The 15,073-nt window shown below is 38.3% G+C and overlaps 1 long non-coding RNA gene and 1 other non-coding gene across 5 annotated transcripts; both read right to left on the bottom strand.

Moving 5' to 3' along the window:
- Positions 1-4,383: 4,383 nt before the first annotated feature.
- LOC112712410 (small nucleolar RNA R71) lies at positions 4,384-4,491 on the bottom strand. Its single transcript, XR_003157784.1, has one exon. It is a non-coding gene; the product is annotated as a small nucleolar RNA R71 (small nucleolar RNA).
- A 7,789-nt stretch (positions 4,492-12,280) lies between these two features.
- LOC112803910 (uncharacterized) lies at positions 12,281-14,697 on the bottom strand. 4 transcript variants are annotated; one of them, XR_011880530.1, is made up of 5 exons: positions 14,420-14,697; positions 14,224-14,329; positions 13,582-14,004; positions 13,366-13,475; positions 12,281-12,615 (listed from the first exon to the last, which is right to left on the bottom strand). It is a non-coding gene; the product is annotated as an uncharacterized lncRNA (long non-coding RNA). The 4 variants fall into 4 exon arrangements; XR_011880529.1 differs by lacking the exon at positions 12,281-12,615 and having other exon boundaries at positions 12,624-13,475; positions 13,582-13,659; positions 13,946-14,004; positions 14,420-14,696; XR_011880528.1 differs by lacking the exon at positions 12,281-12,615 and having other exon boundaries at positions 12,624-13,475.
- Positions 14,698-15,073: the final 376 nt, after the last annotated feature.

Below are 15,073 nucleotides of genomic sequence, written 5' to 3'. Positions count from 1 at the left end.
AAATCCAAAACCAATGTTAAGTGACTAAAGTATTCAGTACTTTGACGAATCTGATATTAATTGTAGAACTTCATTTTATTGTATGATTTGAGATGTGATAAGTATGCAATGAACAAGAAGCAAAATAGTAAAAAGTTAGCAACTTGCCTTGAAGACTACAGAGGTTGGAAATGTCAGTGAGGTGAGTCAAGGAAGAAATGGCAGAAGAAAGTTCTTCCAGAGAGACCCTTTCCTTGAAGATGCAGCAACGACGAGCTCGAGAAATCACAAGTATGAATGGCAGTGCGGGCATTGCCTCCTTCTCCTCGCAGAACACTCCTTCTCCTCTCTGGCCATCACGTTCCTCTCTCCTCCACCAAGTTCGACGGTGACGGCACACCCCGCAGCAGTTCCAACAGCGACGACGACGAGGTGTAGCAGCGTAAGCAGCGCCCCCATTCTCCGTCACGTGCTTCTTTCTCCCCTGTCCTTTTTCGCTCTTCTCGATCTCTCTTCCTCTCCTCTAGCACGCGACAGCAGCGGCGCTCCTCACAGCTCCATGGATGGCGACGGCGGCTGGGCAGCTTCTCCCTCCTCCGTTCTTCTCTTCTCTCTCGGCGTGGGTGAGTGCTTTGAGGGTGAGGGAAAAATTTGCCCGTTGATGAGCGGATAATTTATACGCTTTTTGGCATTGTTTTTAGTATGTTTTTAGTATGATCTAGTTAGTTTTTAGTATATTTTTTATTAGTTTTTAGTTAAAATTCACTTTTCTGGACTTTACTATGAGTTTGTGTGTTTTTCTGTGATTTCAGGTATTTTCTGGCTGAAATTGAGGGCCTTGAGCAAAAATCTGATTCAGAGACTAAAAAGGACTGCAGATGCTGTTGGATTCTAACCTCCCTGCACTTGAAGTGGATTTTCTGGAGCTACAAAAGCCCAATTGGCGCGCTCTCAACGGCGTTGGAAAGTAGACATCCTGGGCTTTCCAGCAATATATGATAGTCCATACTTTGCCCAAGATTTGATGGCCCAAACCGGCGTTCAAAGTCACCATCAGAATTCCCAGCGTTAAACGCCGGAACTGGCACAAGAATGGGAGTTAAACGCCCAAACTGGCATAAAAGTTGGCGTTTAACTCCAAGAAGAGTCTCTACATGAAAAATGCTTCAATGCTCAGCCCAAGCACACACCAAGTGGGTCCGGAAGTGGATTTTTATGTCATTTGTAAACCCTAGACTACTAGTTCTCTCTATATAGGACCTTTTTGCTGTTGTATTTTCATCTTGGGATGATTTTAGATCCTTTGATCATCATCGGGAGATCTTTGAATCTTTTGATCATTGGGAGGCTGGCCTCACAGCCATGCTTAGACCTTATTCTTATGTATTTTCAACGGTGGAGTTTCTACACACCATAGTTTAAGGTGTGGAGCTCTGCTATACCTCGAGTATTAATGCAATTACTATTGTTCTTCTATTCAATTCCGCTTGTTCTTGTTCTAAGATATCACTTGTTCTTCAACTTGATGAATGTGATGATCCATGACACTCATCATCATTCTCACCTATGAACGTGTGACTGTCAATCACCTCCATTCTACCTTAGATTGAGTGGGTATCTCTTGGATTATTTAACCGGAATCTTCGTGGTATAAGCTAGAATTGATGAATGCATTCAAGAGAATCCGGAAGGTCTAAACCTTGTCTGTGGTATTCTGAGTAGGATTCAATGATTGAATGACTGTGACGAGCTTCAAACTCCTGAAGGCTGGGCGTTAGTGACAGACGCAAAAGAATCACTGGATTCTATTCCAACCTGATTGAGAACCGACAGATGATTAGTCGTGCCGTGACAGGGTGCGTTGAACATTTTCACTGAGAGGATGGGAGGTAGCCACTGACAACGGTGAAACCCTACATATAGCTTGCCATGGAAAGGAGTAAGAAGGATTGGATGAAGACAGTAGGAAAGCAGAGAGACGGAAGGGACCAAGCATCTTCATACGCTTATCTGAAATTCCTACCAATGAATTACATAAGTATCTCTATCTTTATCTCTATGTTTTATTCATCATTCATAACCATTTGAGTTTGCCTGACTAAGATTTACAAGGTGACCACAGCTTGCTTCATACCAACAATCTCTGTGGGATCGACCCTTACTCGCGTAAGGTTTATTACTTGGACGACCCAGTACACTTGCTGGTTAGTTGTGCGAAGTTGTGTTTATGCCATGGTATTGAACACCAAGTTTTTGGATTCATCACCGGGGATTATTTGAGTTGTGTAAAGTATTGATCACAATTTCGTGCACCAAGTTTTTGGCGCCGTTGCCGGGGATTGTTGAGTTTGGACAACTGACGGTTCATCTTGTTGCTTAGATTATGTATTTTTCTTCAGAGTTCTTAAGAATGAATTCTAGTGTTTCAAGGTGATGTTCTTATCATCACCAAAGCTGATTGATCTTCATCAATTTAGCTCTTGAATGTAATGTCCTGCTGAAGCTTGGCTAACCATGTCTAATTTCTTTAGACTGAAGCTTTAGACTAACATTGCATGATTCCTGGAACTCTCATTAAGAATTTTGATATCTTTATTTTCTTTTTTCACTTAATTTTCGAAAAATCCAAAAAAAAATTTACAAAAATCATAAAATCCAAAAATATTTCTTGTTATAGTCTAGTGTTTCATTTTAAGTTTGGTGTCAATTGCATGTTTTTGTTCTTCTTGCATTCATTCATGTGTCTTAAGTGATCTTCAAGATGTTCTTGATGATTTCATTACTCTGATCTTTAAATTCTCTTGACTTGAGTGTTTGTGTTTCTCATATGCATTCTCATTTTGTTGGTGTCAGTAGTATACAAACTGCTAAGTTTGGTGACTTGCATGCATTGTTATTTGATTCTAGTTGCATTTTGATTATTCCTCATTATTAAAAATCCAAAAATATTTTTAAATTGTGTCTTTTCAAGTCAATAATACAGAGGATTGAAGATTCAGAACATACAGCAGAGGAACTACACAGAAAAAGCTGGGCGTTCAAAATGCCCAGTGAAGAAGACAGACTGGCATTTAAACGCCAGCCAGGGTGCCTGGCTGGGCGTTTAACGCCCAAAAGGGTAGCAGTTTGGGCGTTAAACGCCAGAATGTGCACCATTCTGGGCGTTTAACGCCAAGATGGCACAAGAGGGAAGATTCTGTTTTCAGTTCAAATTTTTTTTCAAGTTTTCAAAATTTTTCAAAATCAAATCTTTTTCAAATCAATTCTTTTCAAACAAATCTTTTTCAAAATCAATTTCTTTCTATTTTTAAGGATACTTGCTATCAATTAATGATTTGATTCAACATTTCAAGTATGCTGCCTTTTCTGTTGAGAAAGGTTTAATGTTTGAATCATATCTTTTCTTGTTAGCCAAGTTATTTTTTTAAAAAATCAAATCTTTTTAAAACGTTTTTCAAATCATATCTTCTCAATCACAACTTTTTAAAATCAATCATATCTTCTTAACCACATCTTTTTCAAAATAGTTTTCAATGAAATCTTTTTGATTTCTAATTTTAAAATCTTTTTCAAAAAAAATCACTTTACTTCTTTCTCAATCATGGTTTTCGAAATTCAATTAAAGTTTTTCAAAATGTTTTCAAAATATTTTACTTAATTTTCGAAAATTTCTTCCTCTCTTCTCACATCCTTCTATTTATGGACTAACACTATTCCTTAATGTACAATTCGAACTCCATCTTCTTTGATAAGTTCGAATTTTCTACTTCTGCCTTCTATTTTTCTTTTCTCTGACACCTTAAGGAATCTCTGTACTGTGACATAGAGGATTCCATATTTTCTTGTTCTCGTCTCTTTCATATGAGCAGGAGCAAAGACAAAAGCATTCTTATTGAGGCTGATCCTGAACCTGAAAGGACCTTGAAGCGAAAGCTAAGAGAAGCTAAGGCACAATTCTCTGTAGAGGACCTAACAGAAATCTTCAAAGAAGGAGAACACATGGCATCCGAAAACAACAACAATGCCAACAATGCAAGGAAGGTGCTGGGTGACTTTACTGCACCTACTCCCGACTTCTATGGGAGAAGCATCTCTATCCCTGCCATTGGAGCAAACAACTTTGAGCTTAAGCCTCAATTAGTTTCTCTAATGCAACAGAATTGCAAGTTCCATGGACTTCCATTGGAAGATCCTCATCAGTTTTTAGCTGAATTCCTGCAAATCTGTGACACTGTCAAGACTAATGGGGTTGACCCTGAAGTCTACAGACTTATGCTATTCCCTTTTGCTGTAAGAGACAGAGCTAGGATATGGTTGGACTCACAACCTAAAGAAAGCCTGAACTCTTGGGAAAAGCTAGTCAATGCCTTCTTGGCAAAGTTCTTTCCACCTCAAAAATTGAGTAAGCTTAGAGTGGAAGTCCAAACCTTCAGACAGAAGGAAGGAGAATCCCTCTATGAAGCTTGGGAAAGATACAAACAATTAATCAGAAAGTGTCCCTCTGATATGCTTTCTGAATGGAGCATCATAGGTATTTTCTATGATGGTCTGTCTGAACTGTCCAAGATGTCTTTGGATAGCTCTGCTGGAGGATCTCTTCATCTGAAGAAGACGCCTACAGAAGCTCAAGAGCTGATTGAAATGGTTGCAAATAACCAATTCATGTACACTTCTGAAAGGAATCCTGTGAACAATGGGACTAATCAGAAGAAATGAGTTCTTGAGATTGATACTCTGAATGCCATATTGGCTCAGAACAAGATATTGACTCAGCAAGTCAATTTGATTTCTCAAAGTCTGTCTGGAATGCAAAATGCACCAGGTAGTACTAAGGAAGCTTCATCTGAAGAAGAAGCTTATGATCCTGAGAACCCTTCAATGGAAGAGGTGAATTACATGGGAGAACCCTATGGAAACACCTATAATCCTTCATGGAGAAATCATCCAAATCTTTCATGGAATGATCAACAGAGACCTCAACAAGGTTTCAACAATAGTAATGGTGGAAGAAACAGGTTTAGCAATGGCAAACCTTTTCCATCATCTTCTCAGCAACAGACAGAGAATTCCAAGCAGAACACCTCTGACTTAGCAACCATGGTCTCTGATCTAATCAAAACCACTCAAAGTTTCATGACTGAAACAAGGTCCTCCATTAGAAATTTGGAGGCACAAGTGGGTCAGCTGAGTAAGAAAATTACTGAACTCCCTCTTAGTACTCTTCCAAGCAATACAGAAGAAAATCCAAAAGGAGAGTTCAAGGCCATCAACATGGCCGAATTTGGAGCGGAGGGAGAGGCAGTGAACGCCACTGAGGAAGACCTCAATGGACGTCCACTGGCCTCCAATGAGTTCCCCAATGAGGAACCATGGGAATCTGAGGCTCTCACTGAGACCATAGAGATTCCATTAGATTTACTTTTGCCATTCATGAGCTCTGATGAGTATTCTTCCTCTGAAGAGGATGAGTATGTCACTGAAGAGCAAGTTGCTAAATACCTTGGAGCAATCATGAAGCTCAATGACAAGTTATTTGGTAATGAGACTTGGGAGGATGAACCCCCTTTGCTCACCAAAGAACTGGATGACTTGTCTAGGCAGAAATTACCTCAAACGAGACAGGATCCTGGGAAGTTTTCAATACCTTGTGCTATAGGCACCATGACCTTCAAGAAGGCCTTGTGTGACCTAGGGTCAAGTGTAAACCTCATGCCTCTCTCTATAATGGAGAAGCTAGGAATCTTTGAGGTGCAAGCTACAAAAATCTCACTAGAGATGGCAGACAATTCAAGAGAACAAGCTTATGGACTTGTAGAGGATGTTCTGGTAAAAGTTGAAGACCATTACATCCCTGCTGATTTCATAGTCCTAGAGACTGGGAAGTGCATGGATGAATCCATCATCCTTGGCAGACCCTTCCTAGCCACAGCAAAGGCTGTGATTGATGTTGATAGAGGAGAATTGATCATTCAAGTGAATGAAGAATCCTTTGTGTTTAAGGCTCAAGGATATCCCTCTGTCACCATGGAGAGGAAGCATGAAGAGCTTCTCTCAAAACAGAGTCAAACAGAGCCCCCACAGTCAAACTCTAAGTTTGGTGTTGGGAGGCCACAACCAAATTCTAAGTTTGGTGTTGAACCCCCACATTCAAACTCTAAGTTTGGTGTTGGGAGGTTCCAACATGGCTCTGAGCATCTGTGAGGCTCCATGAGAGCCCTTTGTCAGGCTACTGACATTAAAGAAGCGCTTGTTGGGAGGCAACCCAATGTTATATTTTATCTATTTTCCTTTGTTATTTTATGTTTTCTGTAGGTTGATGATCATGAGAAGTCACAAAATCAATTGAAAAAGCAAAAATAGAATGAAAACAGAAAGAAAAACAGCACCCCCTGGAGGAAGATCTTGCTGGCGTTTAAACGCCAGTAAGGCTAGCAGATGGGCGTTTAACGCCCAGTCTGGCACCATTCTGGGCGTTTAACGCCAGAAAGGGGCACCAGACTGGCGTTAAATGCCAGAAAAGGGCAAGAACTTGGCGTTAAACGCTAGAAATGGGCACCAGCCCGGCGTTTAACGCCAGAATTGGCATGAAGAGCAATTTTGCTCGCCACTTGGTGCAGGGATGACTTTTCCTTGACACCTCAGGATCTGTGGACCCCACAGGATCCCCACCTACCCCACCACTCTCTCTCTTCTTCTTCACCCATTCACCAATCACCTCAACACCTCTTCCCCAAAAACCCTTCACCTATCAAATCCCATATTTCTCTTCACCACTCACATCCATCCTTCATAAAACCCCACCTACCTCACCATTCAAATTCAAACCACTTTCCCACCCAAACCCACCCTCCCATAGCTGAACCCTACCCCTCTCTTTACCCCTATATATACCCCTCTTCACTCCTTCATTTTCACACACCCTAAACACTCCTTCTCCCCCTTTGGCTGAACCACAAAGCCATCTCCATCTCCTTCAATTCTTCTTCTTCTACTCTCTTCTTTTCTCTTTTGCTCGAGGACGAGCAAACCTTTTAAGTTTGGTGTGGTAAAAGCATTGCTTTTTGTTTTTCCATAACCATTTATGGCATCCAAGGCCAGAGAAACCTCTAGAAAGAGGAAAGGGAAGGCAAAAGCTTCCACCTCCGAGTCATGGAAGATGGAAAGATTCATCTCAAGGGTGCATCAAGACCACTTCTATGAAGTTGTGGCCTTGAAGAAAGTGATCCCCGAGGTCCCTTTTAAACTCAAAAAGAGTGAATATCCGGAGATCCGACATGAGATCCGAAGAAGAGGTTGGGAAGTTCTTACCAACCCCATTCAACAAGTCAGAATCTTAATGGTTCAAGAGTTCTATGCCAATGCATGGATCACCAAGTACCATGATCAAAGTGTGAACCCGGATCCAAAGAATTGGCTTACTATGGTTCGGGGGAAATACTTGGATTTTAGTCTGGAAAATGTAAGGTTGGCATTCAACTTGCCCATGATGCAAGGAGATGAACATCCTTACACTAGAAGGGTCAACTTTGATCAAAGGTTGGACCAAGTCCTCATAGACATCTGTGAAGAGGGCGCCCAATGGAAGAGAGATTCAAGAGGAAAGCCGGTTCAATTGAGAAGGCATGACCTCAAACCCGTGGCTAGGGGATGGTTGGAGTTTATCCAACGCTCAATCATTCCCACTAGCAACCGGTCCAAAGTTACTATAGACCGGGCTATCATGATTCATAGCATCATGATTGGAGAAGAAATAGAAGTTCATGAGGTTATATCCCAAGAACTTTATAAGGTGGCAGACAAGTCCTCTACCTTGGCAAGGTTAGCCTTTCCTCATCTCATTTGTCACCTCTGTTATTCAGTTGGAGTTGACATAGAGGGAGACATCCCCATTGATGAGGACAAGCCCATTACTAAGAAGAGGATGGAGCAAACAAGAGACCCCTCTCATCATCAAATCCCTGAGATACCTCAAGGGATGCACTTTCCTCCACAAAACTATTGGGAGCAACTAAACACCTCCCTAGGAGAATTGAGTTCCAGCATGGGACAACTAAGGGTGGAGCACCAAGAACACTCCATCCCCTCCATGAAATTAGAGAAGATCAAAGAATCATGAGAGAGGAGCAACAAAGACAAGGAAGAGACATTGAGGAGCTCAAACACTCCATAGGATCTTCAAGAGGAAGAACAAGCCGCCATCACTAAGGTGGACCCGTTCTTTAATTTCCTTGTTCTTTATTTTCTGTTTTTCGAAAAATCATGCTTATGTTTATCTATGTTTGTGTCTTGTGATCATTAGTGTCTTAGTGTCTATGCCTTAAAGTTATGAATGTCCTATGAATCCATCACCTTTCTTGAATGAAAAATGTTCTTAATTGAAAAAAAGAAAAGAATTGCATGAATTTTGAATTTTATAACAGATTAATTATTTTGATGTGGTGGCAATATTTTTGTTTTCTGAATGTATACTTAAACAGTGCATATGTCTTTCGAATTTGTTGTTCATGAATGTTGGCTCTTGAAAGAATGATGAAAAAGGAGACATGTTACTGAGGATCTGAAAAATCATAAAAATGATTCTTGAAGCAAGAAAAAGCAGTGAATACAAAAAAAATTCGAAAAAAAAAAAGAAAGAAATAAAAGAGAGATCCAAGGCAAAAAGAGTGTGCTTAAGAACCCTGGACACCTCTAATTGGGGACTCTAGCAAAGCTGAGTCACAATCTGAAAAGGTTTACCCAATTATGTGTCTGTGGCATGTATGTATCCGGTGGTAATACTGGAAGACAGAGTGCTTTGGGCCACGGCCAAGACTCAATAAGTAGTTGTGTTCAAGAATCATCATACTTAACTAGGAGAATCAATGACACTATCTGGATTCTGAGTTCCTAAAGAAGCCAAGCATTCTGAATTTCAAAGGATAGAGTGAGATGCCAAAACTGTTCAGAGGCAAAAAGCTAAAAGCCCCGCTCATCTAATTAATACTGATCTTCATAGATGTTTTTGGAATTCATTGCATATTCTCTTCTTTTTATCTTATTTGATTTTCAGTTGCTTGAGGACAAGCAACAATTTAAGTTTGGTGTTGTGATGAGCGGATAATTTATACGCTTTTTGGCATTGTTTTTAGTATATTTTTAATATGATCTAGTTAGTTTTTAGTATATTTTTTTATTAGTTTTTAGTTAAAATTCACTTTTCTGGACTTTACTATGAGTTTGTGTGTTTTTCTGTGATTTCAGGTATTTTCTGGGTGAAATTGAGGGCCTTGAGCAAAAATCTGATTCAGAGACTAAAAAGGACTGCAGTTGCTGTTGGATTCTGACCTCCCTGCACTCGAAGTGGATTTTCTGGAGCTACAGAAGCCCAATTGGCGCGCTCTCAACGGCGTTGGAAAGTAGACATCCTGGGATTTCCAGCAATATATGATAGTTCATACTTTGCCCAAGATTTGATGGCCCAAACCGGCGTTCAAAGTCACCATCAGAATTCTCAGCGTTAAACGCCGGAACTGGCACAAGAATGGGAGTTAAACGCCCAAACTGGCATAAAAGCTGGCGTTTAACTCCAAGAAGAGTCTCTACACGAAAAATGCTTCAATGCTCAGCCCAAGCACACACCAAGTGGGTCCGGAAGTGGGTTTTTATGTCATTTGTAAACCCTAGACTACTAGTTCTCTATATATAGGACCTTTTTGCTATTGTATTTTCATCTTGGGATGATTTTAGATCCTTTGATCATCATCGGAAGATCTTTGAATCTTTTGATCATTGGGAGGCTAGCCTCACGGCCATGCCTAGACCTTGTTCTTATGTATTTTCAACGGTGGAGTTTCTACACACCATAGATTAAGGTGTGGAGCTCTGCTGTACCTCGAGTATTAATGCAATTACTATTGTTCGTCTATTCAATTCCGCTTGTTCTTGTTCTAAGATATCACTTGTTCTTCAACTTGATGAATGTGATGATCCGTGACACTCATCATCATTCTCACCTATGAACGTGTGACTGTCAATCACCTCCGTTCTACCTTAGATTGAGTGGGTATCTCTTAGATTCTTTAACCGGAATCTTCGTGGTATAAGCTAGAATTGATGACTGCATTCAAGAGAATCCGGAAGGTCTAAACCTTGTCTGTGGTATTCTGAGTAGGATTCAATGATTGAATGACTGTGACGAGCTTCAAACTCCTGAAGGCTGGGCGTTAGTGACAGACGCAAAAGAATCACTGAATTCTATTCCAACCTGATTGAGAACCGACAGATGATTAGCCGTGCCGTGACAGGGTGCGTTGAACATTTTCACTGAGAGGATGGGAGGTAGCCACTGACAACGGTAAAACCCTACATACAGCTTGCCATGGAAAGAAGTAAGAAGGATTGGATGAAGACAGTAGGAAAGCAGAGAGACGGAAGGGACCAAGCATCTTCATACGCTTATCTGAAATTCCTACCAATGAATTACATAAGTATCTCTATCTTTATCTCTATGTTTTATTCATCATTCATAACCATTTGAGTTTGCCTGACTAAGATTTACAAGGTGACCATAGCTTGCTTCATACCAACAATCTCTGTGGGATTGACCCTTACTCGCGTAAGGTTTATTACTTGGACGACCCAGTACACTTGCTGGTTAGTTGTACGAAGTTGTGTTTATGCCATGGTATTGAACACCAAGTTTTTGGATTCATCACCGGGGATTATTTGAGTTGTGTAAAGTATTGATCACAATTTCGTGCACCACCCGTGTGTGTTGTGTGAAGAGGAAGTGTACGTATGCGTGAGTGAGGGGTGAGGGAGAGGGAGTGGCGGCTGAAGGGCAGTAAGGGGAGTTAGGATTAGGGTTTGTGGGTTTTAATTTGGGAATAAAGATTTGTGTAATTTTAATAAACATTAAGGAATAGAGTAGTTATGAAAAATTAAATTCTATCTCAACAAAATTATTTTAAAAATATCATTGTATTTAATTAATTTGTTAATTAATTTTTTATATTTTAATTTAAAAGCTGAGGTAATTAAATGATTTTTTATTTATAAAATTAATTAAAATTTTTAATTATTTAATTTAAAATCGTGATCATAGATACTTTTAGGTCACTCTCTAAAATTGTTACCATAAACCTTTTAGGTCACCCTTTTGTAAAACCGTGACCATAGACTCTTTTAAGTTACCTCTTAAAACCGTGACCATAGATGTCGTTTGGTCACGGTAAAAAACCGTGACTATAGACTATTTTAAGTCACCCTTAAAACCGTGACCATAGACTCCTTTAGGTCACCACCCAAAACCATGACCATAGACTCTTTTTGGTCACTGTAAAAAACTGTGACCATAGACCCCTTTAGGTCACCCCCTAAAACAGTGACCATAGATCCTTTTAGGTCACCCCCAAAACCGTGACCATAGACCCCTTTAGGTCACCCTCCAAAACCGTGGCCATAGACTCTTTTAGGTCACCCTTCCGAAAAACCGTGACCATAGACCCTTTTTGGTCACTGTAAAAAACTGTGACCATAGACACCTTTAGGTCACTCTCAAAACCGTGACCATAAACCCTTTTAAGCCACCCCAAAACCGTGACCATAGACCCCTTTAGGTCATCTCCCAAAACCGTGACCATAAACCCTTTTTGGTCATCCTTTTTTGAAAATCCGTGACCATTGCCCCTTTTTGGTCACTGTAAAAAACCGTGACCATAGACCCTTTTAGATCACCCCAAAACTGTGACCATAGACCCTTTTAGATCAGCCCCAAAAACGTGACCATACACCCACTACAAGAAAAACACCCATTCAAGTACACTTGAAAAGTGTAGCCAAAAGTGAAAAAAATGATGCCTTAGGCTATGGCTACGCTTTTTGGGGTGATTTCTATTCGGCCGTTGCCTAATCTCAAAGGCTACGCTTTTCTATATCAAGGGTTACGCTTTTGGTGTTTGGGAATAGGGTGCGCTTTTCAAGTGATGCTGTCCAGGACCAAAGGCTACGGTTTTCAGCTTTTATTTTTCCAGAATAGGCTACACTTTTCAACGCTACTGCATCACCTGTAAAGCGTAGCCACATTGTATACCATAGCTACTTTTTATAAGCGTAGCCTTATGTCCCTCTCTTTTTTTATATACTATAGCTATTGTATATAAGTGTAGCCTTAGGTCTCATTTTGTTTTTGTATACTGTAGTTACTGTATATAAGTGTAGCCTTAGGTCTCGTTTTTTTTAGGGTTTAGGGTTTAGGGTTTAAGGTTTAGTATAATTATCTAATAATTATTAATACAACATAATAGTTAATATAATTACATGTATAATAATTCTGCATTTTTATTTAAATGAGTTGAATATTACAAAATAAAAATAAATACATAATTATACTAAATAATTTTTTTAAATAATAAAAATTATCTCTAACCAAAATATATTTATAATATTGATCCAAAAGTACTAAATGAAATTAACTGTAAAAATTCATACATCTCACACTAAAGTAAGCATAGTCATATCAAAACCATAACATCACGTAGCCAATAAAAGTATCTTCTAATAAAAGTCATTAGTCAACTATACATGTAAAGATTCTAAATAGCACTCTATCTTAGCCAATAAACCACAATAATAGTCAGCTTAATCTTCATTGTTGCCCTGCTTGATTATATAAAAAAATAGTTAAAAAATATTCATAATCACATTCATAATTATAAAAATTAAATGGAACACATAGACATAATAAACCAAGAAAGCATATACTAAAAAAAATAACTTGCTAAAATTAGAGGTTTTTGTTTTCATTATGTTAATATTTTGCAGCTCTTGATATAAGGAAAATACATGAACTTAGTAAGGCATATCTTAATTCTGGAATAATATCATACATAATAATAATAAGTATTTGTACAATATTATAAGCCTTTATGTCATCCACCATAAACTTATGATTGCAAGAAAACAAAAAGAGAGCGACTGAATGGCCAATGCATGACTAAATTAATTATAACATCTTTTTTATTCTTTATCACTACTGTTACACAAGGGACTCCTCTGGTACAACAAAAAAATTTCTTCCCGATTGAATTAACTAGACTAATTAACCAGACTTTCACACTTAAATTAGATATAAGGACAAATTCATATGTACCAAGTGCACAAAATCAGAGAAACAACAACTAGAATTACACAAACAAATTTCAGTCATAGCAATACAACTTCGGTGTTAATAAAGCCAACAAACATTTTCAGCCATAACAATTAATGTTAATGCAAGTAAAAAACTATGAAACAAGGAATAGATAAGGACATCCTGCTTTTGCTCACGATCTTGTTACCATGGGTGCTTCGCCTGATTTATTTTTAACAACTAAGCTTTTACTATGTCAAGATGGACAAGCAATGTACCTTCTAGACCACTCCATTAATAATTCATTGTCCTGATGGTGATCAAACTCGTGATTCATCCCAATCAGTAGGGCTTGTTTTGGACATAACATCTTCACAGTTTCAAGCGTCTGTAAAATCACAAATGATGTGAATTCTGCCTCAGGAAGATATAAAGTCTAACCTATATAATTATAAATAATGAGAACACATCATTTGTAAAATGCAAAAACTAACCTGTGGAAGACAAAGGTGAAACTTATTTGATCCAGTCTGTCATAATGCAAAGAGGAATATCAAGAAGAACGGCTATCACTGATAATGTAAAGAAAGAAAAATAAATATGGAATTAACATGTTTCAGAAATGGCAAGAGTAGGAATATCTAATAAAATAAATTGGAACTCTACAATATTTTGTCTATATTGAAATATGAACATAAGGTATGCCAAAATAATGTGAGGCCCAAGAAGTTCCTTTGTGAAAATTATGATTGAAAAAAAAGGAACTCTGCATTAGGAAAAAAAAAGAAAAACTATTGATTGGAGAATAGATACAGTTTACACAGATTCATCACTTTGTGTTCCTTCATCACTACTGACCTTATACAATGAATCCAATATCAGAAGATCCAACTATCCAACCCCACTTTTTGAAATGACTGTAAAATGAATATTAACTCAATTAGATGTAAAAATGCAACTTCAGCATAGATTCTTCATAGGTATACAACAGCAAAGTTTAAAAACACGTGTAAAACTAATTGATTAAAACATAGATAAATGAAATCCTAGCTAGCACAGTTATAGTGAAAATAGAAAACACTGGTGAAGCAACGAATTCATGTATCAAAGCAAGAATAAAGTAATTTGGAGCGCACCATAATCTATGGTAGCTGGAATCCGTGAGACATCAGATAAATAAGCTACCTTACTTTTGTCACCAAAGAGAAAGCCCAAACAGATGTAATCTTCTCCATGCATTACCTACATCCAGAAATGAAGTGCTAGAGTCCTTGTAATAAAAAAGGGGTTATTGCATTCTGACCACTAATGACAAAGGTTGTGATGATTAACTGGTAAAGGAGTCAATTTTAAGCCTGATGCAGAAAATGGTTGATTGCAGTCTTCAACAATTATGTTCCAGGAAAATTGAGCTACCCTTCGTATTTCTTGCCATTCTTTGAGTTTTTTCTTTACCAAATAAGGTAATTTGATTTCCAAGCTGTTGCAAACATTTAAAGCATGGAATCAACTACCATAAAGCAAAAGGAACTCTGCACTCATAATATCAAATGAAAGTAAATAGTACTGAAATAGTAACATTCATAATCACATATAGAACCTGTAGACCTAGAGTGAAAAAGAGCAGGGTATATTTAACGTGAGCAAAAGCAGGATGTAGTACCTAATATGTCCACCTCCTCTTTTTTTTTAATATTAACAAGTTGCCTGTATATTGGAAGGAAAGAAAAAATCCCAAACAATATCATTCCATTTAAAACCCTTAGCGTGTAAAAGTGATCACATCTATTACAATTAAAGAAAATCAATTATATTAATATATGAAGTTAGAATAAATAAACAAAAAGCATACAGATACAGGACTATTGTTCAATAAACAATAGAGATGTATCGATGTACAATTTGAGCATCTGAGATCTCTGCTCTGCTGCATCTAATTAAAGGTGGCGTGATTGAATCACTAAATTAATTAATTGTTCAATATTG

This window comes from Arachis hypogaea, chromosome 1, assembly GCF_003086295.3.
Source record: "Arachis hypogaea cultivar Tifrunner chromosome 1, arahy.Tifrunner.gnm2.J5K5, whole genome shotgun sequence".
In the NCBI taxonomy this organism is placed as follows: domain Eukaryota; kingdom Viridiplantae; phylum Streptophyta; class Magnoliopsida; order Fabales; family Fabaceae; genus Arachis; species Arachis hypogaea.
Note: the sequence above shows the minus strand (reverse complement) of the source record. Positions and strands in the feature narration are given on the sequence as shown.